The sequence below is a fragment of the Ranitomeya imitator genome, chromosome 1, assembly GCF_032444005.1.
Source record: "Ranitomeya imitator isolate aRanImi1 chromosome 1, aRanImi1.pri, whole genome shotgun sequence".
Lineage (NCBI taxonomy): Eukaryota > Metazoa > Chordata > Amphibia > Anura > Dendrobatidae > Ranitomeya > Ranitomeya imitator.
In genome coordinates, this window is record NC_091282.1 from 836,422,578 (window position 1) to 836,448,848 (window position 26,271).

Consider the following 26,271-nt stretch of genomic DNA (forward strand, 5'->3'; position numbering starts at 1 on the left):
CAGGCCCAGATTGGTAATCTGCCGAGGCGGGCATATGTCCTGTAGGCTGGCAGCTCTGAACTGCAAAATGGCAGCGGGCCCTTTAAACCTTTTGCATGTGCTGACAAAACAACGCTGTGGCCGCGGCAGCCCTTACCATCATGCGTGAAAGCACGCATGGCAACCCTTGTGATAATGCGCACACGGAAGCTGCGATGGCTCTTGTCAAGAGGCATGCACAGTGGCCGCGAAATCCCTCCGCACGGGCAAGCAAGATAATGAGCGCACACAGTGGCTTTATTCAAACATTTCATAACTATATAATGGCAACTTTTTGATCCCCAGATCTTCAGCTAACCAACTTTATTTGGCTTAATTGTTAATAGAAATCAAAAATCTTTCATTTTCTGTATTAATGATGTTTTAACGGAGGCAATTATTTTTTATTTCTGGCATTTTAGGTACTTTACTAGATGTCATATATTCCTTTGAGACTTGAATGGCTTTTAAAAAAAAAGAGAAATTTCTATGCCTCTTCTGTTTTTCGAGATTACCCTAATTGATTCTTTGTTTGCTGATGTCAACCATCTTATGATTCTCAATAGTGTTGAGCATTCCGATACCGCAAGTATCGGGTATCGGCCGATACTTGCGGTATCGGAATTCCGATACCGAATTCCGATACTTCCCGCGTATCGGATACCGGAATCGGAAGTTCCCAGAATTCAAACTGCATGCAGCAGCCAATGAGGAATGAATGGAAGTGTGGGTACATCCTGTTTAGCATGGTGGGCATCTAAGTATTGGCAAGGCTGTGATTGGCTGCTGAAATGATGTCACTCTGCACTATAAAAAACGCTGCCGCCATTTTGCGCTCACTCTGCTGTGATTTCAGTTAGGGACAGGACGCTGTGTTCTAACTGAGGGCCAGTTGAGATAGCTAATTGCTTTATTTTGCTTTCCCAAGGCTAATTTAGCAAAACGCTGTGTATTGTTCACTGTTCACCTTGCTCTTGCCTTGCAGCGGTTTTAACAGCTTTCTGCAAGGTCTCTCTGTGTGTGTGTGTGTGTGTGTGTGCAGCTCACTATGTAGTCTGTGTGCAGCCATATACCCGGTTGTATTCAGCTCAGGGGGGGTTCACACTGCCTCACACAGTTCTATCCATTGTCCTTTTTTGCTCATAGTGCAGCCTGCTGCACATTTTTTTCTAAAATTTCCTATTAGTGTTTTTCCACCCGTCTCCAGCTAAATTGTGGAAAAACACTACATAGGATAACCTAGAGGGGGGTTTTTGGGCCTTGCAGCGCCGTTTACGGCTGTCTGCATGGTCTCCGTGTGAGCGCAGCTCGCCCTGTAGTCTGTGTGCAGCCACAGCCGGTTGGATTCAGCTCAGGGTTCGTCACTGCCTCATACCGTTGAATACCTTGTCCTTTTTTTCAAATAGCGCAGCCTGTTGAAAATTTAAAAAAAAATTTCCTATTAGTGTCTTTCCACCCGTCTCCAGCTAAATAGTGGAAAAACACTACATAGGATAACCTAGAGGAGGGTTTTTGGGCCTTGCAGCGCCGTTTACAGCTGTCTGCACGGTCTCCGTGCGAGCGCAGCTCGCCCTGTAGTCTGTGTGCAGCCACAGCCCGTTGTATTCAGCTCAGGGTTCGTCACTGCCTCATACCGTTGAATAACTTGTCCTTTTTTTCAAATAGTGCAGCCTGTTGAAAATTTAAAAAAAAAATTCCTATTAGTGTCTTTCCACCCGTCTCCAGCTAAATAGCGGAAAAACACTACATAGGATAACCTAGAGGAGGGTTTTTGGGCCTTGCAGCGCCGTTTACGGCTGTCTGCACGGTCTCCGTGTGAGCGCAGCTCGCCCTGTAGTCTGTGTGCAGCCACAGCCCGTTGTATTCAGCTAAGGGTTCGTCACTGCCTCATACCGTTGAATAACTTGTCCTTTTTTTTCAAATAGTGCAGCCTGTTGAAAATTTAAAAAAAAATTTCCTATTAGTGTCTTTCCACCCGTCTCCAGCTAAATAGTGGAAAAACACTACATAGGATAACCTAGAGGAGGGTTTTTGGGCCTTGCAGCGCCGTTTACGGCTGTCTGCACGGTCCCCGTGTGAGTTAAACTCGCTCTGTAGTCCAATCTGCAGAAAAAAAAAAGGAAAGTTCACCAAACACCACTTAACACTTGTGTAGGCCACATTTTATAAATGATAAAGTCTAGTCCACACTTTACAACATTAGTGTTTCTTACACCTGTTAGGAGGAGCATTTCAGGAATAAGCACACTAAGGCCTTAGAACTTTTCTGCTTATCTTTATCTGTCAACCAAGATGAAGAGGGCAGGGAGTAAGGCACGTGGGCGTGGGCGCGGAGCAGGGAGAGGAGCAGGGAGAGGACGTGGTGATTCTGTGCCTGATGCGGGCACCGGTGACTCGTCATCACTCAGTTTCAGCAGGGAACAGTCCTTCATGCGCAGCTTTGTCGGAGAGCGCCGTGCACCGCTGCTGCGTGAAGATCAAATTGAAGCCGTTGTCGGATGGATGGCAGCTAACTCATCAGCATCGACTTCAATTAGTGCCACATCCTCTCAGGCACAGACCACTGGAGAGCAGCCATCTGTCTCTTCACCACCTGCCAAATTGGCCAGGCAGTCAGAGAGCCCAGGACAGGAGCCGTCTCTACTTCTGTTCTCTGAATCTCTTGGCTTGGAAACAGGGGGCCAGCCAAGCAGTATTGGAGAAATGGAAGAAAAGGCAGTGTGCAGTGATGCCCAACAGCTTTGTCTCTCTGACTCTGAAGAGGCGGGTGGGTCAGTGCCTGCGGTGACCACAGCGCAGTACGCATCTGATGATGAAACTCAGGTGCCGCTTTTTGGTGCATACTGTGCTGCCGAGACTACCCAGGAGGAGCAGTTGGTGGCAGAGGGTAGTGGAGATGATGAGGTCCTTGACCCATCGTGGCGTGAGGAACAGGAAGGTGGTGGGAGCAGCTCAGAGGAAGAGATTCCCCTAACGGGCCAAAGAGGGAGAGGGAGGGGGAAGACTGCGGAGCCTGTAGCCTCCACTTTGGCACCCGTTAGGAGCCTGTCTCTTTCAAAAGCCAAAAAGGGCGCTCCCAAGACTTGCAGTGCCTGGTCCTTTTTTGACACAGTTGCAGATGACATTTGTTTTGTCAAATGCAAGCTGTGTCATCAGAAAGTCAAAAGAGGTAAAAGTGTCAGCAACCTCAATATCACAAATATGTGGAAACATGTGTGGACCAGGCACGCGGTGGAGTTACAAAAACACACTGAAGACCTAGGCCAACCAACAGCGGCAGCTACCACCTCTTCAGCTCGTGTTGCCTCTTCCTCCAGCTCACGCACAGCTGGTTTGGCGTCCTCCCCGGATCACCATGGAAGAACCTCTGGCACTGTTGTCCAGAGACCTAGTGTAATTCCACCCACAGCACCACATTTCCAGTCATCCTCACACTCCCAGTCTACTCTACAGCCATCGGTAGTACAGGCATGGGAGAAAAGGCGGGCATTCTCGGCCAACCACCCCCGAGCACAGGCTCTGAATGCAGGCATTGCCAAACTTCTGTCCCTGGAAATGCTCTCATTCAGGCTGGTGGAGACTGACAGTTTCCGTGACTTGATGGCATTGGCAGTCCCACAGTACAAGGTGCCCAGCCGCTTTTACTTCAGCAGGCAAGCTGTCCCTGCCCTGCACAAGCATGTGGAGGGACACATAAAACACGCGCTACTGAACGCCGTCAGTAGCAAGGTCCACCTCACCACCGATGCGTGGACCAGTCAACATGGACAGGGGCGATACATTTCCCTCACTGCCCATTGGGTTAATGTTGTTGAGCCCGGTACAGATCGTGCGAGTGGCGCAGGACGTGTCCTGCCCACTCCAAGGATTGCAGGAATCCAGTCTGTACGCATTGACTCCTCCTCATACACAAGTTCCTCAGAATCATCGCTGCAGGAGCCGTCACAGTCCACCTCCACATGGACCCGTGAACGTTTACCTATGACCGACATGAGCACAGCCGTGGCCAAACGTCAACAGGCCGTCTTGAAACTAGTTTCATTGGGGAATCGAAGCCACACAGTGCAGGAGCTCTGGAATGCCATAAAGCAGGAGAGCGATGTGTGGTTTGTGCCAGCGAATCTCCAGCCAGGCATGCTAGTGTGTGACAATGGCCGAAATCTGGTGGCAGCTTTGGCCCTTGGCAACCTCACTCACATCCCATGTCTGGCACATGTCCTCAATTTGGTTGTGCAGAGTTTTCTGAGGGACTATCCGGATCTTGATGCACTGCTGCACAAGGTCCGCCTAGAGTGTGCTCACTTGCGGCATTCCAGCTTGGCAAGATCCCGCATTGCTGCTCTGCAGCGCCGATTCCGCCTTCCGGAACACCGCATCATATGTGACCTACCTACCAGGTGGAATTCCACGTTACATATGTTGGAGCGGTTGTGTGAGCAGCAGCAAGCAGTAATGGAGTACCAGCTGCATCAGGTGCTAAAAAGTCGCAGTCAGCACCGATCTGACTTCACAACCACAGAGTGGGCCACTATGAAGGACGTCTGCCAGGTTTTGCGTCCTTTTGATTATTCCACGCGGATGGCAAGTGCAGATGATGCACTAGTCAGCATGACTGTCCCCCTTATCTGCCTGCTTCAGCAAACTTTGCAAGCGTTAAGGGATGATGTTGTGGAAGAGGTGGAGGATGAGGAGTCACCTTTTCCATCAGCTTCTGGAGAGTCAGCGCCACGTGGTTCCTCACAAAGGGGTACGCAGGGGCCACTTTGTGAGGAGGATGAGGAGGAGTCAATGGAGGAGGAAGAGCTCCGTCCAGAGGAGGGAGTGACACAATTGTCCAGTGGTCAGTGTGTACAGCGAGGGTGGGGTGATGACGAGCGGGCAGAGATCATGTCTCAAGCAGGGGACAGCGTTTCTGGGCCAGTTGGCAGTCTGCAGCACATGGTGGATTTCATGCTGCAGTACCTGAGAAACGACCGCTGCATCAACCACATTCTCAACATGCCTGATTATTGGGTGTTCACCCTCCTCGATCCTCGCTACCGGGACAACGTCCAAAACCTCATCCCAGCGTTGACCCGGGAGCGTAAATTGCGGGAGTACCACGACACACTGGTGAATTCCATCATCTTCTCCAGTCCAACTGAGAGGAGTGCTGCTAGTGCTTTACAAAGCAGCTCAGTGCGTCGAGGCAGTGGGGGAGGCTCTGCACAAAGAGGGAGCAGAAGCAGTGCCTCTGCCCAAGGCAAGCCCAGTATGGCACAACTGTGGCAAACTTTTGTGTGCCCGCCCCAAATGTCTACACCATCACCGGCGGCTCCAGTCAGCAGGAGGCAACGGTTCCGTCAGATGGTGACAGACTACATGGCTTGCCCTCTTACTGTACTCCCAGACGGCTCTTCCCCATTCAAGTTTTGGGTCTCTAAGCTGGATACATGGCCAGAGCTAAGCCAGTATGCATTGGAGGTGCTGGCTTGCCCTGCGGCTAGTGTCTTATCGGAATGTGTCTTTAGTGCCGCAGGTGGTGTACTAACAGACCGTCGCATGCGACTATCCTCCGATAACGTTGACCGGCTTACTTTCCTGAAAATGAACCAGGCCTGGATCTCGCAGGAATTTGCCACTCCTCTGCCTGATTAAGTAATTGGGTGTCTGTTATGACCCCAATGGCGAGGGTCTCAGAGGAACGTGGAAGTCTGCAAGATACAAAAATCCAGCTCATAGGGCAGTGGTAACTGGGTTGACCATATATCTACTCCTAACGCCAACACTAGAAGTAGCCGGGGGTCATACCTACGTTGATCCTAGATGACTCGCGCCAGCCGAGAATCTAAATACCCCTAGTAGAGGAAAACAAAGACCTCTCTTGCCTCCAGAGAAAGGGACCCCAAAGCAGGATAGAAGCCCCCCACAAATAATAACGGTGAGGTAAGAGGAAATGACAAACACAGAAATGAACCAGGTTTAGCACAGAGAGGCCCGCTAACTAATAGCAGAATATAGAAAGGTAACTTATATGGTCAACAAAAAACCCTATCAAAAATCCACACTGGAAATTCAAGAACCCCCGAACCGTCTAACGGTCCGGGGGGAGAACACCAGCGCCCTAGAGCTTCCAGCAAAAGTCAGGATACAGATTAGGAACAAGCTGGACAAAAATACAAAACCAAAAACAAATAGCAAAAAGCAAAGTAAATGACTTAGCTGAATAACCGGACCAGGATCAGTAGACAAGAGCACAGCAGATTAGCTCTGATAACTACGTTGCCAGGCATAGAACTGAGTGTCCAGGGAGCTTATAAAGCAACGCCCCTAACTAACGACCCAGGTGCGGATAAAAGGAAAGACAGAAAAACCAGAGTCAAAAAACTAGTAACCACTAGAGGGAGCCAAAAAGCAAATTCACAACAGTACCCCCCCCTTAGTGAGGGGTCACCGAACCCTCACCACGACCACCAGGGCGATCAGGATGAGCGGCATGAAAGGCACGAACTAAATCGGCCGCATGAACATCAGAGGCGACCACCCAGGAATTATCCTCCTGACCATAGCCCTTCCACTTGACCAGGTACTGAAGTCTTCGCCTGGAGAGGCGAGAATCCAAGATCTTCTCCACCACGTACTCCAACTCGCCCTCAACCAACACCGGAGCAGGAGGCTCAGCAGAAGGAACTACAGGCACAACGTACCGCCGCAACAAGGACCTATGAAATACATTGTGAATAGCAAACGACACAGGAAGATCCAGACGAAAAGATACAGGATTAAGGATTTCCAATATCTTGTAAGGACCAATAAAACGAGGTTTAAATTTGGGAGAGGAGACCTTCATAGGAACAAAGCGGGAAGAAAGCCATACCAAATCCCCAACGCGTAGTCGGGGACCCACACCGCGGCGGCGGTTGGCAAAGCGCTGAGCCCTCTCCTGTGACAACTTCAAGTTGTCCACCACATGATTCCAGATCCGCTGCAACCTATCCACCACAGAATCCACCCCAGGACAGTCAGAAGACTCCACATGACCTGAAGAAAAGCGAGGATGGAAACCAGAGTTGCAGAAAAAAGGCGAAACCAAGGTGGCGGAACTAGCCCGATTATTAAGGGCAAACTCAGCCAACGGCAAGAATGTCACCCAATCGTCCTGATCAGCAGAGACAAAACACCTCAAATAAGCCTCCAAAGTCTGATTGGTTCGCTCCGTCTGTCCATTAGTCTGAGGATGGAAAGCAGAGGAAAACGACAAATCAATGCCCATCCTACTACAAAAGGATCGCCAGAACCTGGAAACGAACTGGGATCCTCTATCTGACACAATATTCTCAGGGATGCCGTGCAAACGAACCACGTTCTGGAAAAACACAGGAACCAGATCGGAAGAGGAAGGCAGCTTAGGCAAAGGAACCAAATGGACCATCTTGGAGAAGCGATCACATATCACCCAGATAACAGACATGCCCTGAGATAGCGGAAGATCAGAAATGAAATCCATGGAGATATGTGTCCAAGGTCTCTTCGGGACAGGCAAGGGCAAGAGCAACCCGCTGGCACGAGAACAGCAAGGCTTAGCTCTAGCACAAGTCCCACAGGACTGCACAAATGACCGCACATCCCTTGACAAAGAAGGCCACCAAAAGGACCTGGCCACCAGATCTCTGGTGCCAAAAATTCCCGGGTGACCTGCCAACACCGAGGAATGAACCTCGGAAATGACTCTGCTGGTCCACTTATCCGGAACAAACAGTCTGTCAGGTGGACAAGACTCAGGCCTATCAGCTTGAAATCTCTGCAACACACGTCGCAGATCCGGAGAAATAGCTGATAAGATAACTCCATCCTTAAGAATACCAACAGGATCAGCGACTCCAGGAGCATCAGGCACAAAGCTCCTAGAAAGAGCATCGGCCTTCACATTCTTTGAACCTGGTAAATACGAGACAACAAAATCAAAGCGGGAGAAAAACAATGACCAGCGGGCCTGTCTCGGATTAAGGCGTTTAGCAGACTCGAGATACATCAGATTTTTGTGATCAGTCAAGACCACCACACGATGCTTAGCACCCTCGAGCCAATGACGCCACTCCTCAAATGCCCACTTCATGGCCAACAACTCCCGATTGCCCACATCATAATTTCGCTCGGCAGGCGAAAACTTCCTAGAGAAAAAGGCACAAGGTTTCATAACAGAGCAACCAGGGCCTCTCTGCGACAAAACGGCCCCTGCTCCAATCTCCGAAGCATCCACCTCAACCTGAAAGGGAAGTGAGACATCGGGCTGGCACAAAACAGGCGCCGAAGTAAACCGGCGTTTCAACTCCTGGAAAGCCTCCACGGCAGCAGGAGCCCAGTTAGCTACATCGGAGCCCTTCTTGGTCATATCCGTCAAAGGTTTCACAACGCTAGAAAAATTAGCGATAAAACGACGGTAGAAGTTAGCGAAACCCAAGAACTTCTGAAGACTCTTAACTGACGAGGGCTGAGTCCAATCAAGAATAGCTCGGACCTTGACCGGGTCCATCTCCACAGCAGAAGGGGAAAAAATAAACCCCAAAAAGGGAACCTTCTGTACACCAAAGAGACACTTTGAGCCTTTGACAAACAAAGAATTTTCACGCAAAATTTTAAAGACCAACCTGACCTGCTCCACATGCGAGTCCCAATCATCAGAAAAAACCAAAATATCATCCAGATAAACGATCAAAAATTTATCCAGATACTTCCGGAAAATGTCATGCATAAAGGACTGAAAAACTGAAGGCGCATTGGAGAGCCCAAAAGGCATCACCAAGTACTCAAAATGACCTTCGGGCGTATTGAATGCGGTTTTCCATTCATCACCTTGCTTAATGCGCACAAGGTTGTACGCACCACGAAGGTCTATCTTGGTGAACCACTTGGCACCTTTAATTCGGGCAAACAAGTCAGACAACAGCGGCAGAGGATACTGAAATTTGACAGTGATCTTATTTAAAAGCCGATAATCAATACAAGGCCTCAAAGATCCGTCCTTTTTAGCCACAAAAAAGAATCCTGCACCAAGAGGGGAAGAAGACGGACGAATATGTCCTTTCTCCAAAGACTCCTTGATATACGAACGCATAGCGGTATGTTCAGGTACCGACAGATTAAAGAGTCTTCCCTTAGGAAATTTACTGCCTGGAATCAAATCTATAGCACAGTCACAGTCCCTATGAGGAGGCAATGCACTGGACCTGGACTCGCTAAAGACATCCTGATAATCAGACAAATACTCCGGAACTTCCGAAGGCGTAGAAGAAGCAATAGACACAGGCAGGATATCCCCATGAATACCACGACAGCCCCAACTAGAAACTGACATAGCCTTCCAGTCCAGGACGGGATTATGGGTCTGTAACCATGGCAGCCCTAAAACAACCAAATCATGCATTTTATGTAAAACAAGAAAACGTATCACCTCGCGGTGTTCAGGAGTCATGCACATGGTAACCTGTGTCCAATACTGCGGTTTATTTGCTGCCAATGGCGTAGCATCAATACCCCTAAGAGGAATAGGATTTTCTAATGGTTCAAGAGTAAAACCACAGCGCTTAGCAAATGACAGATCCATAAGACTCAGGGCAGCACCTGAATCTACAAACGCCATGACAGGATAAGACGACAGTGAGCAAATCAAAGTTACAGACAGAATAAATTTAGGTTGCAAATTTCCAGCGGTGACCGGACCAACAACCTTAGCTATACGTTTAGAGCATGCTGAGATAACATGTGTAGAATCACCACAGTAGTAGCACAAGCCATTCCGGCGTCTATGAATTTTCCGCTCATTTCTGGTCAGGATTCTATCACATTGCATTAAATCAGGTGTCTGTTCAGACAACACCATGAGGGAATTTGCGGTCTTGCGCTCCCGCAATCGCCGGTCAATTTGAATAGCCAGTGTCATAGCATCATTCAGACCTGTGGGAATGGGAAAACCCACCATAACATCTTTAATGGCATCAGAAAGACCATTTCTAAAATTAGCGGCCAGTGCACACTCGTTCCAATGTGTCAGCACGGACCATTTCCGAAATTTTTGGCAATACACTTCAGCCTCGTCCTGCCCCTGAGACATAGCCAGCAGGGCCTTTTCTGCCTGAATCTCAAGATTGGGTTCCTCATAAAGTAAACCGAGCGCCAGAAAAAACGCATCAATATCAGCCAATGCCGGATCTCCTGGCGCCAGCGAAAAAGCCCAATCTTGAGGGTCACCCCGTAAGAACGAAATAACAATTTTTACTTGCTGAGCGGAGTCTCCAGATGAACAGGGTCTCAGGGACAAAAACAATTTACAATTATTCTTGAAATTCCTAAACTTAAACCTGTCTCCGGAAAACAGTTCAGGAATCGGTATCTTAGGTTCTGACCCATGACTTCTGATAACATAATCTTGTATGCCCTGCACACGAGTAGCCAGCTGGTCCACACTTGTAATCAAGGTCTGGACATTCATGTCTGCAGCAAGCATAAGCCACTCTGAGGTAAAGGGGATGAAGAAAAAAAAAAAAAAATGAGAGAGGAGAAAAAAAAACTCAGAATCTTCTTTCTTATAATCCCTCTTTTGCAATGCATTAAACATTTAATACTGGCCTGGCAAACTGTTATGACCCCAATGGCGAGGGTCTCAGAGGAACGTGGAAGTCTGCAAGATACAAAAATCCAGCTCATAGGGCAGTGGTAACTGGGTTGACCATATATCTACTCCTAACGCCAACACTAGAAGTAGCCGAGGGTCATACCTACGTTGATCCTAGATGACTCGCGCCAGCCGAGAATCTAAATACCCCTAGTAGAGGAAAACAAAGACCTCTCTTGCCTCCAGAGAAAGGGACCCCAAAGCAGGATAGAAGCCCCCCACAAATAATAACGGTGAGGTAAGAGGAAATGACAAACACAGAAATGAACCAGGTTTAGCACAGAGAGGCCCGCTAACTAATAGCAGAATATAGAAAGGTAACTTATATGGTCAACAAAAAACCCTATCAAAAATCCACACTGGAAATTCAAGAACCCCCGAACCGTCTAACGGTCCGGGGGGAGAACACCAGCGCCCTAGAGCTTCCAGCAAAAGTCAGGATACAGATTAGGAACAAGCTGGACAAAAATACAAAACCAAAAACAAATAGCAAAAAGCAAAGTAAATGACTTAGCTGAATAACCGGACCAGGATCAGTAGACAAGAGCACAGCAGATTAGCTCTGATAACTACGTTGCCAGGCATAGAACTGAGTGTCCAGGGAGCTTATAAAGCAACGCCCCTAACTAACGACCCAGGTGCGGATAAAAGGAAAGACAGAAAAACCAGAGTCAAAAAACTAGTAACCACTAGAGGGAGCCAAAAAGCAAATTCACAACAGGTGTCATCCAGGTCTCCTGATGTGTTCATCTTTCTACCACCTGAACTGCTATTCCTGGGCTCCAACACCGCCAGTTGCGGCTCAGAGGTGCAGGCTGCACAGTCAAAACATACGACCCAGTGTTATTGGGTTTCAGTAACGTCAGCTGATCCCCAGCTGTGTAGCCGGCAATGTGTCCTGCGACCGCCACGCTGGCACAACAACCTAAATGTAAGGGAACCTGTACCCCCCCCCCCGACGTTTGTTACTGAAAGAGGCATCTTGTGCAGCAGTAATGTTGCACAAGGAAAAGGTAGCTCTTTTAGTTTAGCTCTTTGCACACGCAGAACTTAACAGTTATAAAATGTGTTCACCGATACCGTTATACCGTCCCGGAGCTGGGACTTTCCTTCATAATGTGACGCAGCACAGCCGTCATTCCTACCCCCTTGGTGCCATGCGCTGCCTCCTCAGCGTTGTTTTAAGCTGTCACGGAGCCTGCGCTGTTCTGTTATCCCTTGGCCATGGCCAATTTGCGCTGCCTGTCTTCTGACATAATTTGGTGTCAGGCTGGCTGTGCCTGTGCGCCAGCGCTGCCCGAGAATCCGCCTCGCAGTGTCTTCTGATTGAATCACACTGCGAGCCTGGGATCCATGGGCATGCGCAGTGCATATCTTCACCTCGGCCTCTCGCTCCTCTCCCTCCGCCTTCTTTAGACTGTGCGCCGTCAGCTGATCCCTAATAGCATGCCACGGCCGTGACGCCGCACAGTCTGAAGAAGAGGGAAGGAGGGGAGTGAGAGGCGAGGATATGCACTGTGCATGCCCATGGATCCAAGGCCCGCAGTGGGATTACATTAGACGACACTGAGAGGTGAGATCTGGAGCAGTGTGGACGCACAGGCACTGACAGCCTGACACCAAATTATGCCAGAAGACAGGCAGCGCAAATTGGGCATGGCCAAGGAATAACAGACCAGCGCAGGCACCGTGACAGCTTAAAACAACGCTGAGGAGGCAGCGCACGGCACCAAGGGGATAGGAATGACAGCTGTGCTGCGTCCCATTACGAAGGAAATTCCCACCTCCGGGACGGTTTTACGGTATAAGGGGACACATTTTTAGTGTTTACTTCTGTGTTTGCAAGGAGCATAATTAAAAGAGCAACCTTTTCCTTTTGCATCCTTAGTGCTGCACAAGATGGCTCTTTCAGCTACAAACGTCTTGGGAGGGGGTTAAAGGTTCCCTTTCAACTTGCTCCAATCAGGCTTCGGCCTACACTCTGTTCCTCTGCTCCTCCTGCTGTCCCTGGGCTCTAACACCGCCAGTTGGTGCCTGGAAGTGCTGTCTGCACAGTCAACAGTCGCTCCTCTGTTATTGGGGTTCAGTAACGTCAGCTGATCCCCAGCTGTGTGTGCGGCAATACCTCCAATCTGCTCCTCCTGCTGTCCCTGGGCTCTAACACCGCCAGTTGGTGCCTGGAAGTGCTGTCTGCACAGTCAACAGTCGCTCCTCTGTTTGGGGTTCAGTAACGTCAGCTGATCCCCAGCTGTGTGTGCGGCAATACCTCCAATCTGCTCCTCCTGCTGTCCCTGGGCTCTAACACCGCCAGTTGGTGCCTGGAAGTGCTGTCTGCACAGTCAACTGTCGCTCCTCTGTTATTGGGGTTCAGTAACGTCAGCTGATCCCCAGCTGTGTGTGCGGCAATACCTCCAATCTGCTCCTCCTGCTGTCCCTAGGCTCTAACACCGCCAGTTGGTTCCTGGAAGTGCTGTTTGCACAGTCAACAGTCGCTCCTCTGTTATTGGGGTTCAGTAACGTCAGCTGATCCCCAGCTGTGTATCCGGCAACGTGTCATGCGACCGCCACGCTGGCACAACAAAAATGTAAGGGAACCTGTCCCCACCCCAGGCGTTTGTTACTGAAAGAGCCACCTTGTGCAGCACTAATACTGCACAAGGAAAAGGTCGCTCTTGAAATTATGCTCCTTGGAAACGCTGAACTACACACTCATGTAATGTGTCCCCTAACACCGTCCAACCGTCCCGGAGGTGGGACTTTCCTTTGTAATGTGACGCAGCACAGCCATCATTCCTACCCCCTTGGCTCCGTGCGCTGCCTCCTTAGCGTTGTTTGATTCCGTCATGGACCCTGCGCTGTTATGTTATCCCCTGGCCATGCACAGTTTGCGCTGCCCGTCCTCTGACATCATTTGTTGTCGTCCTGGCTGCGCCAGTGCGTCCACGCTGCCCGAAATCCCACCTTGCAGTGTTGTCTAATGTGATCCCACAGTGGGCCTGGTATCCATGGCCATGCGCAGTGCATATACTAGCCTCTCACTCCCCTTCTTCACGCTTCTTCAGACTAGGCGGCGTCAGCTGATCCCTAATAGCATGCCACGGCCGTGACGCCGCACAGTCTGAAGAAGCAGGAAGGAGGTGAGTGAGAGGCGATGATATGCACTGCACATGCCCATGGATCCCTGGCCCGCAGTGGGATTACATTAGATGACACTGCGAGGTTGGATCTCGGGCAGCTTGGACGCACAGGCACTGCCAGCCTGACACCTAAATGATGTCAGAAGACGGGCACCGCTAACTGTGCATGGCCAGGGGATAACATTACAGCGCGGGCTCCGTGACAGAACCAAACAACGTTGAGGAGGTGGCGCACGGCACCAAGGGGGTTGGAATGACGGCTGTGCTGTGTCACATTACAAAGGAAAGTCCCACTTCCGGGACGGTTTAACGGTGTGAGGGGACACATTATATGAGTGTGTAATTCAGCGTTTGCAAGGAGCATAATTTTAGGAGCCACCATTTTCCATGTGCAGTATTACTGCTGTACAAAATGGCTCTTTCAGCAACAAATTCCTGGGGGGGGGTTAAAGGTTCCCTTTCAACTTGCTCCACTGCAGGCTTCGGCCTACACTCTGCTCCTCTTTGATTCCCTGGGTTTCAACACTGTCATTTGCCACCTGGAAGTGTTGTCTACACAGAAAAAACACTAGCTGATGTGTCAGTGGGGTTCAGCACCGCCAGCTGTTCCCCTGCTGTGTAGCCGGCATCGTGTCCAGCACAAGCCACGCTGGCACAACAGACCAAAAGCTGCCCACAGTGCAGGCTTCGGCCTACACTCTGCTCCTCTCCTCCTCCTGCTGACCCTGGGCTCAAACACCGCCAGTTTCTGCCCGGACGTGCTAGCTGCACAGAGAAGAACACCAGCAAAAGTGTTAGTGGGGTTCAGCCCCGCCAGCTGTTCCCCTGCTGTGTAGCCGGTATCGTGTCCAGCACAAGCCACGCTGGCACAACAGACCAAAAGCTGCCAACAGTGCAGGCTTCGGCCTACACTCTGCTCCTCTCCTCCTCCTGCTGACCCTGGGCTCTAACACCGCCAGTTTCTGCCCGGACGTGCTAGCTGCACAGAGAAAAACACCAGCCAATGTATTAGTGGGCTTCAGCACCGCCAGCTGTTCCCCTGCTGTGTAGCTGGCAACGTGTCCTGCAAACGCCATGCAGGCACCTGAACTGAAATTAAAGGGAAGCTGCCCCCACCCCCCCAGGTGTTTCAATGTATAACAGCCACCTTGTACAGCAGTACTGCTGCATTTGTACAAGGTGGCTGACTTTTTCTCCTTGCCCACGTGGAACTCAACACGTACAAAATGTGTCTCATTACAGACCATTTCACTGCCCCTAAGATGTGACTTTCCTTTTTAATGACACGCAGCACCCCCCTTGGTAGCGCTGCCCGTCTTCTGACATCATTGGTTGGCTGCCTGTGCCTGTGCGTCCGCCCTGCCCGACACAACCGCCCTCGTTGTCTGATCTATTTTGACTGCGAGGGTGTGATTGATGGGCATGTGCAGTGCATATGTTCGCCTGTCTTAACTCATCTCCTTCCGCCTTCTTCAGACTGTGCGGCCTCATGGCCGTGGCAGGCGATAAGGGATCAGGTGAGGCCACCCAGTCTGAAGCAGGTGTAAGGACATGTGTGAGCGGCGAACATATTTACTGCGCAAGGTCACAAATCCCAGCTCCGCAGTGTGACTTTATTCAAAGACACTGCCGGTCTGGTATTCATGGCCATTGGTAACCGCACTGGCTAAGATGAAATGAGGTGAGAAGACAGGCAGCGCTCACAGCGCATGGCCAAGGGATCACAATAGCGCAGACTCCTGTACAGCAAATAACAACGCTCAGGAGGCTGCGCTCAGCACCAAGGCGTTATTTTTGGATACCTGTGCTGTGTCTCCTTAAAAAAACAAGTCACGCCTCCAATACAGTTCTACTGTACAATGGGCAAATTGTGTACGTCTTTCATTCTGCGTGGGCAATGAGCAAAATTTAAAGAGCAACCTTTCACTTGTGGAGCATTACTGCTGCACAAGGTGTGGCTCTTCTACATTATAACACCTGAGGGTGGGTTAAAGGTTACCTTTGAAATTGGTTCAATTAGGCTTCGGCCTGCACTCTGCTCCTCCTGCAGACCCTGGGCTCTAACTACGCCAGTTGGGGCCCGGAAGTGCTGGCTGCACAGAGGAAAACACCCGCCATTGTGTCAGTGGGGTTCAGCACCGCCAGCTGTTCCCCTGCTGTGTAGCCGGCAACGTGTCCAGCACAAGCCACGCTGGCACAACAGACCAAAAGCTGCCACCAGTGCAGGCTTCGGCCTACACTCTGCTCCTCTCCTCCTCCTGCTGACCCTGGGCTCAAACACCGCCAGTTTCTGCCCGGACGTGCAAGCTGCACAGAGGAAAACACCAGCCAATGTGTTAGTGGGCTTCAGCACCGCCAGCTGTTCCCCTGCTGTGTAGCCGGCAACGTGACCTGCAAACGCCATGCAGGCACCTGAACTGAAATTAAAGGGACCCTGACCCCCACCCCCAGGTGTTTCTATGTATAACAGCCACCTTGTACAGCAGTACTGCTGCATTTGTACAAAGTGGCTGACTTTTTCTCCTTGCCCACGTGGAACTCAACACGTACAAAATATGTCTCATTAGAGACCATTACAATGGCCCTGAGGTGTGAGTTTCCTTTTTAATGACACGCAGCACCCCCCTTGGTAGCGCTGCCCGTCTTCTGACATCATTGGTTGGCTGGCTGTGCCTGTGCGTCCGCCCTGCCCGACACAACCGCCCTTGTTGTCTGATCTATTTTGACTGCGAGGGTGTGATTGATGGGCATATGCAGTGCATATGTTCGCCTGTCTTCACTCATCTCCTTCCGCCTTCTTCAGACTGTGCGGCCTCATGGCCGTGGCAGGCGATAAGGGATCAGCTGAGGCCGCCCAGTCTGAAACAGGTGTAAGGACATTTGTGAGCGGCGAACATATTTACTGCACAAGGCCATGAATCCCAGGCCCGCAGTGTGAATTATTGAAAACACACTGGGGGTCTGGGATTCATGGCCATCGATAATCGCACCGGCCAACATGAAATGAGGTCATAAGACAGGCTGCGCTCACAGCGCATGGACAAGGGCTAACAAGAGCACACACTCCTGTACAGCAAATAACAATGCTCAGGAGGCTGCGCCCAGCACCAAGGCCTTATTTTTGGACACCTGTGCCGCGTCTCCTTAAAAAGACAAGTCACGCCTCCAATACAGTTCTACTGTACAATGGGCAAAATTGTGTACGTCTTTCATTCTGCGTGTGCAATGAGCAAAGAGCAACCTATCACTTGTGGAGCAGTACTGCTGCACAAGGTGTGGCTCTTCTACATTTTAACACCTGAGGGTGGGTTAAAGGTTACCTTTGAAATTGGTTCAATTAGGCTTCAGCCTACACTCTGCTCCTCTCCCCCTCCTGCTGACCCTGGGCTCTAACACCGCCAGTTTTTGCCCGGACATGTTAGCTGCACAGAGAGAAACACCAGCCAATGTGTCAGTGGGGTTCAGCAACGCCAGCTGTTCCCCCACTGTGTAGCCGGCAACGTGTCCTGCAAACGCAACGCAGACACAAAGCTGCCTCCAATGCAGGCTTCGGCCTACACTCTGCTCCCCCTGCTTACCCTTTGCTCCAACACCGCTAGTTGGGGCTCTAGGAAGACAATCTTTAATAGGCAACGCATCCGGGTTCCAGCAACGTCAGCTGGTTCTCTGCAGTGTCTTTGTCATGGGTACTCCCTCCTGCCCAGCCTGGTTCCAGCACCGTCACCTGGTTTCGGGTAGTGTCAATGTCACTTACACGCCTATACGTTGCCCCGTTGTGTTGCGGCTGGGTTAGCCAACTCCAGGGTGCCTCCAGTTTAGGAGCTTCCTATGTGGGCTGCGTGAATTGGTAGTCAAGGCTGGTTCTGTAGTGCCAGTAGGCCAAGCTCCCGCTGTAGGACTGTTGGGGTTCGGTAACTGCGGCTGCCTCGCGGCCTAGCTGTTCTCTCCTCTCCTGTGGACCTTCTGGTCCACATCCTGGTTCCAGCACCGTCAGCTGGTTCCGGGCAGAGCCTTTGGCTTAGGTGCCTCCTCCTGGGTATCCGAGTTCCGCCAACGTCAGGCGGTCCTTGGTATTGCTTTTAAGCGCGGGCACCTACAGCTTAGTAACCGGGTACCAGCACCGTCAGCTGGTCCTCGGTGCCATTGGCTCTTGCACACTGGGGCGACGCATCCGGGTTCCAGCACCGCCAGCTGGTTCTCGGCAGTGTTTTTGTCACAGGTACTCCCTCATGCCCAGCCTGGTTCCAGCACCGTCAGCTGTTTCCGGGTAGTGTCAAGCTCACTGAGACGCCTATGCTTGCCCCGTCGTGTTGCGGTCGGGTTAGCCAACTCCATGGTGCCTCCAGTTTAGGAGCTTCCTATGTGGGCTGCGTGAATTGGTAGTCAAGGCTGGTTCTGTAGTGCCAGTAGGCCAAGCTCCCGCTGTAGGACTGTTGGGGTTCAGTAACTGCGGCTGCCTCGTGGCCTAGCTGTTCTCTCCTCTCCTGTGGACCTTCTGGTCCACATCCTGGTTCCAGCACCGTCAGCTGGTTCTGGGCAGAGCCTTTGGCTTAGGTGCCTCCTCCTGGGTATCCGATTTCCGCCAACGTTAGGCGGTCCTTGGTAGTGCTTTTAAGCGCGAGCACCTACAGCTTAGTAACCGGGTACCAGCACCGTCAGCTGGTCCTCAGTGCCATTGGCTCTTGCACACTGGGGCGACGCATCCGGGTTCCAGCACCGCCAGCTGGTTCTCGGCAGTGTTTTTGTCACGGGTACTCCCTCGTGCCCAGCCTGGTCCCAGCACCGTCAGCTGATTCCGGGTAGTGTCAAGCTCACGGAGACGCCTATGCTTGCCCCGTCGTGTTGCGGTCGGGTTAGCCAACTCCAGGGTGCCTCCAGTTTAGGAGCTTCCTATGTGGGCTGCGTGAATTGGTAGTCAAGGCTGGTTCTGTAGTGCCAGTAGGCCAAGCTCCCGCTGTAGGACTGTTGGGGTTCGGTAACTGCGGCTGCCTCGTGGCCTAGCTGTTCCCTCCTCTCCTGTGGACCTTCTGGTCCACCACCTGGTTCCAGCACCGTCAGCTGGTTCCGGGCAGAGCCTTTGGCTTAGGTGCCTCCTCCTGGGTATCCGAGTTCCGCCAACGTCAGGCGGTCCTTGGTAGTGCTTTTAAGCGCGGGCACCTACAGCCTAGTAACCGGGTACCAGCACCGTCAGCTGGTCCTCGGTGCCATTGGCTCTTGCACACTGGGGCGACGCATCCGGGTTCCAGCACCGCCAGCTGGTTCTCGGCAGTGTTTTTGTCATGGGTACTCCCTCGTGCCCAGCCTGGTTCCAGCACCGTCAGCTGTTTCCGGGTAGTGTCAAGCTCACTGAGATGCCTATGCTTGCCCCGTCGTGTTGCGGTCGGGTTAGCCAACTCCAGGGTGCCTCCAGTTTAGGAGCTTCCTATGTGGGCTGCGTGAATTGGTAGTCAAGGCTGGTTCTGTAGTGACAGTAGGCCAAGCTCCCGCTGTAGGACTGTTGGGGTTCGGTAACTGCGGCTGCCTCGCGGCCTAGCTGTTCTCTCCTCTCCTGTGGAACTTCTGGTCCACCACCTGGTTCCAGCACTGTCAGCTGGTTCCGGGCAGGGCCTTTGGCTTAGGGGCCTCCTCCTGGGTATCCGAGTTCCGCCAACGCCAGGCGGTCCTTGGTAGTGCTTTTAAGCGCGGGCACCTACAGCTTAGTAACCGGGTTCCAGCACCGTCAGCTGGTCCTCGGTGCCATTGGCTCTTGCACACTGGGGCGACGCATCCGGGTTCCAGCACCGCCAGCTGGTTCTCGGCAGTGTTTTTGTCACGGGTACTCCCTCGTGCCCAGCCTGGTTCCAGCACCGTTAGCTGGTTCCGGGTAGTGTCAAGCTCACTGAGACGCCTATGCTTGCCCCGTCGTGTTGCGGTCGGGTTAGCCAACTCCAGGGTGCCTCCAGTTTAGGAGCTTCCTATGTGGGCTGCGTGAATTGGTAGTCAAGGCTGGTTCTGTAGTGCCAGTAGGCCAAGCTCCCGCTGTAGGACTGTTGGGGTTCGGTAACTGCGGCTGCCTCGCGGCCTAGCTGTTCTCTCCTCTCCTGTGGACCTTCTAGTCCACCACCTGGTTCCAGCACCGTCAGCTGGTTCCGGGCAGAGCCTTTGGCTTAGGTGCCTCCTCCTGGGTATCCGAGTTCCGCCAACGTCAGGCGGTCCTTGGTAGTGCTTTTAAGCGCGGGCACCTACAGCTTAGTATCCGGGTACCAGCATCATCAGCTAGTCCTCGGTGCCATTGGCTCTTGCACACTGGGGCGACGCATCCGGGTTCCAGCACCGCCAGCTGGTTCTCGGCAGTGTTTTTGTCACGGGTACTCCCTCGTGCCCAGCCTGGTTCCAGCATCGTCATCTGTTTCCGGGTAGTATCAAGCTCACTGAGACGCCTATGCTTGCCCCGTCGTGTTGCGGTCGGGTTAGCCAGCTCCAGGGTGCCTCCAGTTTAGGAGCTTCCTATGTGGGCTGCGTGAATTGGTAGTCAAGGCTGGTTCTGTAGTGCCAGTAGGCCAAGCTCCCGCTGTAGGACTGTTGGGGTTCGGTAACTGCGGCTGCCTCGCGGCCTAGCTGTTCTCTCCTCTCCTGTGGACCTTCTGGTCCACATCTTGGTTCCAGCACCGTCAGCTGGTTCTCGGCAGTGTCTTTTGCTCTTGTACCTTCTGCTCCCCATCCTGGTTCCAGTATCGTCAGCTGGTTCCGGGCAGAGCCTTTGGCTTAGGTGCCTCCTTCTGGGTATCCAAGTTCCACCAACGTCAGGTTGTCCTTGGTAGTGCTTTCAGGCAGGGTACCTCCTGCTTAGTAACCGGGTTCCAGTAACGTCAGCTGGTCCTCGGTAGTTCCATTGGCTCTTGGACCTTCGGCTACCCATCCGGGTTCCAGTACCGTCAGCTGGTTCTCGGCAGTGTCTTTTGCTCTTGTACCTTCTGCTCCCCATCCTGGTTCCAGTAACGTCAGCTGGTTCCGGGCAGAGCCTTTGGCTTAGGTGCCTCCTTCTGGGTATCCGAGTTCCGCCAACGTCAGGCGGTCTTTGGTAGTGCTTTTTAGCACGGGTACCTCCTGCTTAGTAACCGGGTTCCAGTAACGTCAGCTGGTCCTCGGTAGTTCCATAGGCTCTTGAACCTTCGGGTAGCCATCCGAGTTCCAGTTCCATCAGCTGGTTCTTGGCATTTTCTCAGCCTTCTTGTACCTTCTGCTACATTTCCAAGTTGAAGACCCTAAAGTCGACGACCCGGAAGACCACCCCTAAGATGACGACGACACCAGAGACGACAACCAGTGAGATGACGACGACCCTGGAGATGACGACCCTGAAGACCACCCCGATGACGACGACGACGACGGCGGAGACGACGACGGCGGAGACGACGACCCTGGAGACGACGACCCTGGAGACGACGACATGGAAGACCGAGAAGCAGAAGAACAAGAGGCTGCAGAACAAAGAGCAGAAGAACATTAAGCATAACACTTAATATCAGAGCAAAAGATATTATCTAAATTATATGCAGAAGAACACTAAGCAGTGTATGGGGGTGAGTCCGTTCCTCCTCGTGGTGCCCCTGGATAAAGCCTGATGCTGCAGGCCAAACTGAACGCGGACAAATGTAACTTTTGTGACAGGCAGAACGGAAGGTGTAATCTTCAAACTTTTATAGATAACAACTACGGGAATGCCTGTCACAAATGAGAATATGATGAAGAAGTAGAATAGGAAGAATAATAACAGTTGAATAAAATGAATATGTAGAATAGGAAGAATAATAATAGTTGAATAAAATGAATATGAAGAATGTAATAAAAAAAAAAAATAGGTAGAAGATGAAGAAGAAGATGAATAAGGTGAAGAAGAAGTTGATGTCAAAGATGCTGATGATGATGAAGATGAAAGTGTGGGAAAAGTAAAAAAAAAGAAGAGGAAGGGCGTGGAATAGTGAAAGATCAATATCTGACAAAATAAAAAATAATTTACATAGTCAATATCTTTGTCACTCCGAACGTCTTTAAAAAAAAACAAAAAACATGCTATTCTATTTGATTGGGCTAAACCTCCGATCCAATCCGATACCGATACTTTCCGATATCGGAAGGTATCGCTCAACACTAATTCTCAATAAATAAAACATTGAAAACAAACAAACAAAAATTTTTTTCTGCTCACCATCGCCGGTAAAATTCAGGATCTGCTCCTCTGCATGTCCGATGCTGCAGGTGCTGCATATCCTTATCAATTTCCCCCCTCATCTCAATGATCTGGGTAAGTTCCAAGATAAATGTTTCCATGTACAGTATATACAATATATGTGATACAGCTAGTGCTATATATATGTTATGTAGGTGATACTGTGATTATACACAGCAATAGCAGAATGACCTATATATTGAAATGTAGAGCAGTCTGTATACAATATATAGGTGATACTGCTTTATATAATTGCAGTGTCACATATGTATTGTATATAGAGCAGTCTGAATATAATATATAGGCAATACTGCTACTGCTTTATATAATTGCAGTATCACCTATATATTGTATATATAACAGTTGCAGTATTACGGATATGATGTATACAGACTGCTCTCTACAATTTATGTAGGTGCTACTGCTCTATATACATTATATAGGTGATACTGCACAGTATTTTCTACATATTGTATATACAGCAGTAGCAGTATCAACTACATAATGTGTAGAGAGCAGTCTGTATACATCATATAAGTAACATAGTAACACAGTTATTAAGGTTGAAGGAAGACTTTAAGTCCATCTAGTTCAACCCATAGCCTAACCTAACATGCCCTAACATGTTGATCCAGAGGAACACAAAAAAAAAACGTGGCAAAGAGTAAGCTCCACACTGGGGAAAAAAATTCCTTCCCGACTACACATAGTAACATAGTAACATAGTAACATAGTTAGTAAGGCCGAAATAAGACATTTGTCCATCCAGTTCAGCCTATATTCCTATATACACATACTGCAATCAGACTAGTTCCCTGGATCAACACCCTAACAAGGAATCTAGTATATATAACCTGTAACATTATACTTTTCTATGATTAAAAAGATCATCAGAAAGGTCTTTGTACTGTCCCCTCATATATTTATACATTAACCCCTTCATGACCTTGGGATTTTTCGTTTTTCCGTGTTCGTTTTTCACTCCCCTCCTTCCCAGAGCCATAACTTTTTTTATTTTTCCGTCAATTTGGCCATGTGAGGGCTTTTTTTTTGCGGAACGAGTTGTACTTTTGAACGACATCATTGGTTTTAGCATGTCGTGTACTAGAAAACGGAAAAAAAATTCCAAGTGCGGTGAAATTGCAAAAAAAGTGCAATCCCACACTTGTTTTTTGTTTGGCTTTTTTGCTAGGTTCACTAAATGCTAAAACTGACCTGACATTATGATTCTCCAGGTCAGTACGAGTTTATAGACACCTAACATGACTAGGTTATTTTTTACCTAAGTGGTGAAAAAAATTCCAAACTTTGCTAAAAAAAAAAAAATAAATAAATTGCGCCATTTTCCGATACTCGTAGCGTCTCCATTTTTCATGATCTGGGGTCGGTTGAGGGCTTATTTTTTGCGTGCCGAGATGACGTTTTTAATGATAGCATTTTGGTGCAGATACGGTCTTTTGATCGCCCATTATTGCATTTTAATGCAATGTCACGGCGACCAAAAAAACGTAATTCTGGTGTTTCGCATTTTTTTCTCGCTACGCCATTTAGTGATCAGGTTAATGCTTTTTTTAATTGATAGATCGGGCGATTCTGAGCGCGGAAATACCAAATATGTGTAGATTTGATTTTTTTTTAATTCATTTATTTTGATTGGGGCGAAAGGGGGGTGATTTAAACTTTTATATTTTTTTTATTTTTTTCACATTTTTTTAAACTTTTTTTTTTAACTTTTTCCATGCCATGGGAGGCTAGAAGCAGGCATAGCACAATCGGCTGAAAATCAGGTGTGCTGTGAGCATCGACCACAAGGTGGCGCTCACAGCTGCCGGGGATCAGTAACCATAGATGTCTCAAGGACCTCTATGGTTACTATTCTGAAGCATCGCCGACCTCCGATCATGTGACGGGGTCGGCAATGCGATCATTTCCGGCCGCCCGGCCGAATGCGGTAGTTAAATGCCGCTGTCTGCGTTTGACAGCGGCATTTAACTAGTTAATAGGTGTGGGCAGATCGCGATTCTGCCCGCACCTATTACGGGCACATGTCAGCTGTTCAAAACAGCTGACATGTCCCGGCTTTGGTGCGGGCTCACCGCGGAGCCCTGCATCAAAGCAGAGGATCTGACCTCGGACGTACTATCCCGTCTGAGGTCAGAAAGGGGTTAACATAAGATCACCCCTTAGCTGTTATGACCTGGTGGCCTAGGAGCAGCATGAGACGGACTCTGGAGAAGGTGGTCCCTGTACTGACCGCAAACCCTGAACCTAGCAGCGCAACTAGAAGCAGCCGTGGGGGGTACCTAAAGCTCCCTAGACCCCTCGACACTGCCTAAGAATTAACTACCCCTAAAGACAGAAACAGGAAACCTATCTTGCCTCAGAGTAAATCCCCAAAGGATAGATAGCCCCCCACAAATATTGACGGTGAGAGGAGAGGGAAATAACATACGCAGATATGAAATCAGATTTTAGCATAGGAGGCCATACTAGCTAAAAAGAAAGAATAGAACAGAGTACTATGCGGTCAGTATAAAAACACTAGAAAATATCCACCACAGATAATACGAATCAGCACATCTGACTAAAGACATGGGGGGAATATCTGCATCTCCAGAGACACAGCTTAGCTGTAAAAAATCCTTCACAGACAAAGCTGAACAAGACAAAAACATGAATATGCACAAAACTGTAATGTCCACTGCAGGTGGACAGCAAAAACAAAGCCAGGACTTATCTTTGTAGAAAAGCACAGCAAACTGGAGAGACCAGCAGGGAAGTGAATCCTTCAAAAACAATGGACAACTGGCAGGGACTAAAGAGTCCTGCAAGGCTATATACCCCAGTCAGTTTTGCAATTAGTAGATACACCTGTCCAATCCTGCAGTCCAGTCACAACTGCATTACCCTCTACAACCACCGGAGGGAGCCCAAAAGCTGAATTCACAACAGTACCCCCCCTTGAGGAGGGGTCGCCGATCAGGATGAGCCCGATGAAAGGTACGAACCAAATCAGCGGCATGGATATCAGAGGCAGAAACCCAAGAATTATCCTCCTGGCCATAACCCTTCCATTTGACAAGGTACTGAAGCCTCCGCCTCGAAAAACGAGAATCCAAAATCTTCTCAACCACATATTCCAACTCCCCATCGACCAACACAGGGGCCGGAGGATCAACAGAGGGAACAACGGGCTCCACATATTTGCGCAACAAAGATCTATGGAAGACATTATGAATAGCAAAAGAGGCCGGCAGCGCCAGGCGAAAGGACACCGGATTAATAATCTCAGAAATCCTATAAGGACCAATAAATCGAGGCTTAAACTTAGGGGAAGAAACCTTCATAGGAACATGACGGGAAGATAACCAAACCAGATCCCCAACCCGAAGCCGGAAACCAACACAACGACGACGGTTAGCAAAACGTTGAGCCTCCTCCTGAGACAACACCAAATTGTCCACCACATGAGCCCAAATCTGCTGCAACCTGTCGACCACAAAATCCACACCAGGAAGGTCAGAAGGCTCAACCTGCCCAGAAGAAAAACGAGGATGAAAACCAAAATTACAAAAAAAAGGCGAAACCAAAGTAGCCGAACTAGCCCGATTATTAAGGGCAAACTCGGCCAATGGCAAAAAAGCCACCCAATCATCCTGATCAGCAGACACAAAGCATCTCAAATAGGTCTCCAAGGTCTGATTAGTTCGCTCAGTCTGGCCATTTTTCTGAGGATGAAATGCAGAAGAAAAAGACAAATCAATGCCCAGCTTGGCACAAAAGGCCCGCCAAAACCTAGAAACAAACTGGGAACCTCTGTCGGACACAATATTCTCCGGAATACCATGCAAACGTACCACATGCTGAAAAAACAACGGAACCAAATCAGAAGAAGAAGGCAATTTAGGCAAAGGCACCAAATGAACCATCTTAGAAAATCGGTCACAGAAAACCCAGATAACCGACATTCTTTGGGAAACCGGAAGATCGGAAATAAAATCCATAAAAAAATGTGTCCAGGGCCTCTCGGGGACCGGTAATGGCAAAAGCAACCCACTAGCGCGGGAACAGCAAGGCTTAGCCCGCGCACAAATCCCACAGGACTGCACAAAAGAACGCACATCCCGCGACAAAAAAGGCCACCAAAAGGACCTACCAACCAAATCTCTGGTACCAAAAATCCCAGGATGGCCAGCCAACACAGAACAATGAACCTCAGAAATCACTTTACTAGTCCATCTATCAGGAACAAACAG

The 26,271-nt window shown here is 49.9% G+C and overlaps 1 protein-coding gene across 1 annotated transcript in view; it reads right to left on the bottom strand.

Annotated features, from left to right (window-relative positions):
* The window catches only part of ATP8B3 (ATPase phospholipid transporting 8B3), a 652,733-nt gene that overhangs the window by 488,723 nt on the left and 137,739 nt on the right, over positions 1 to 26,271 (bottom strand). The gene's annotated exons all lie outside the window — the stretch shown is intronic.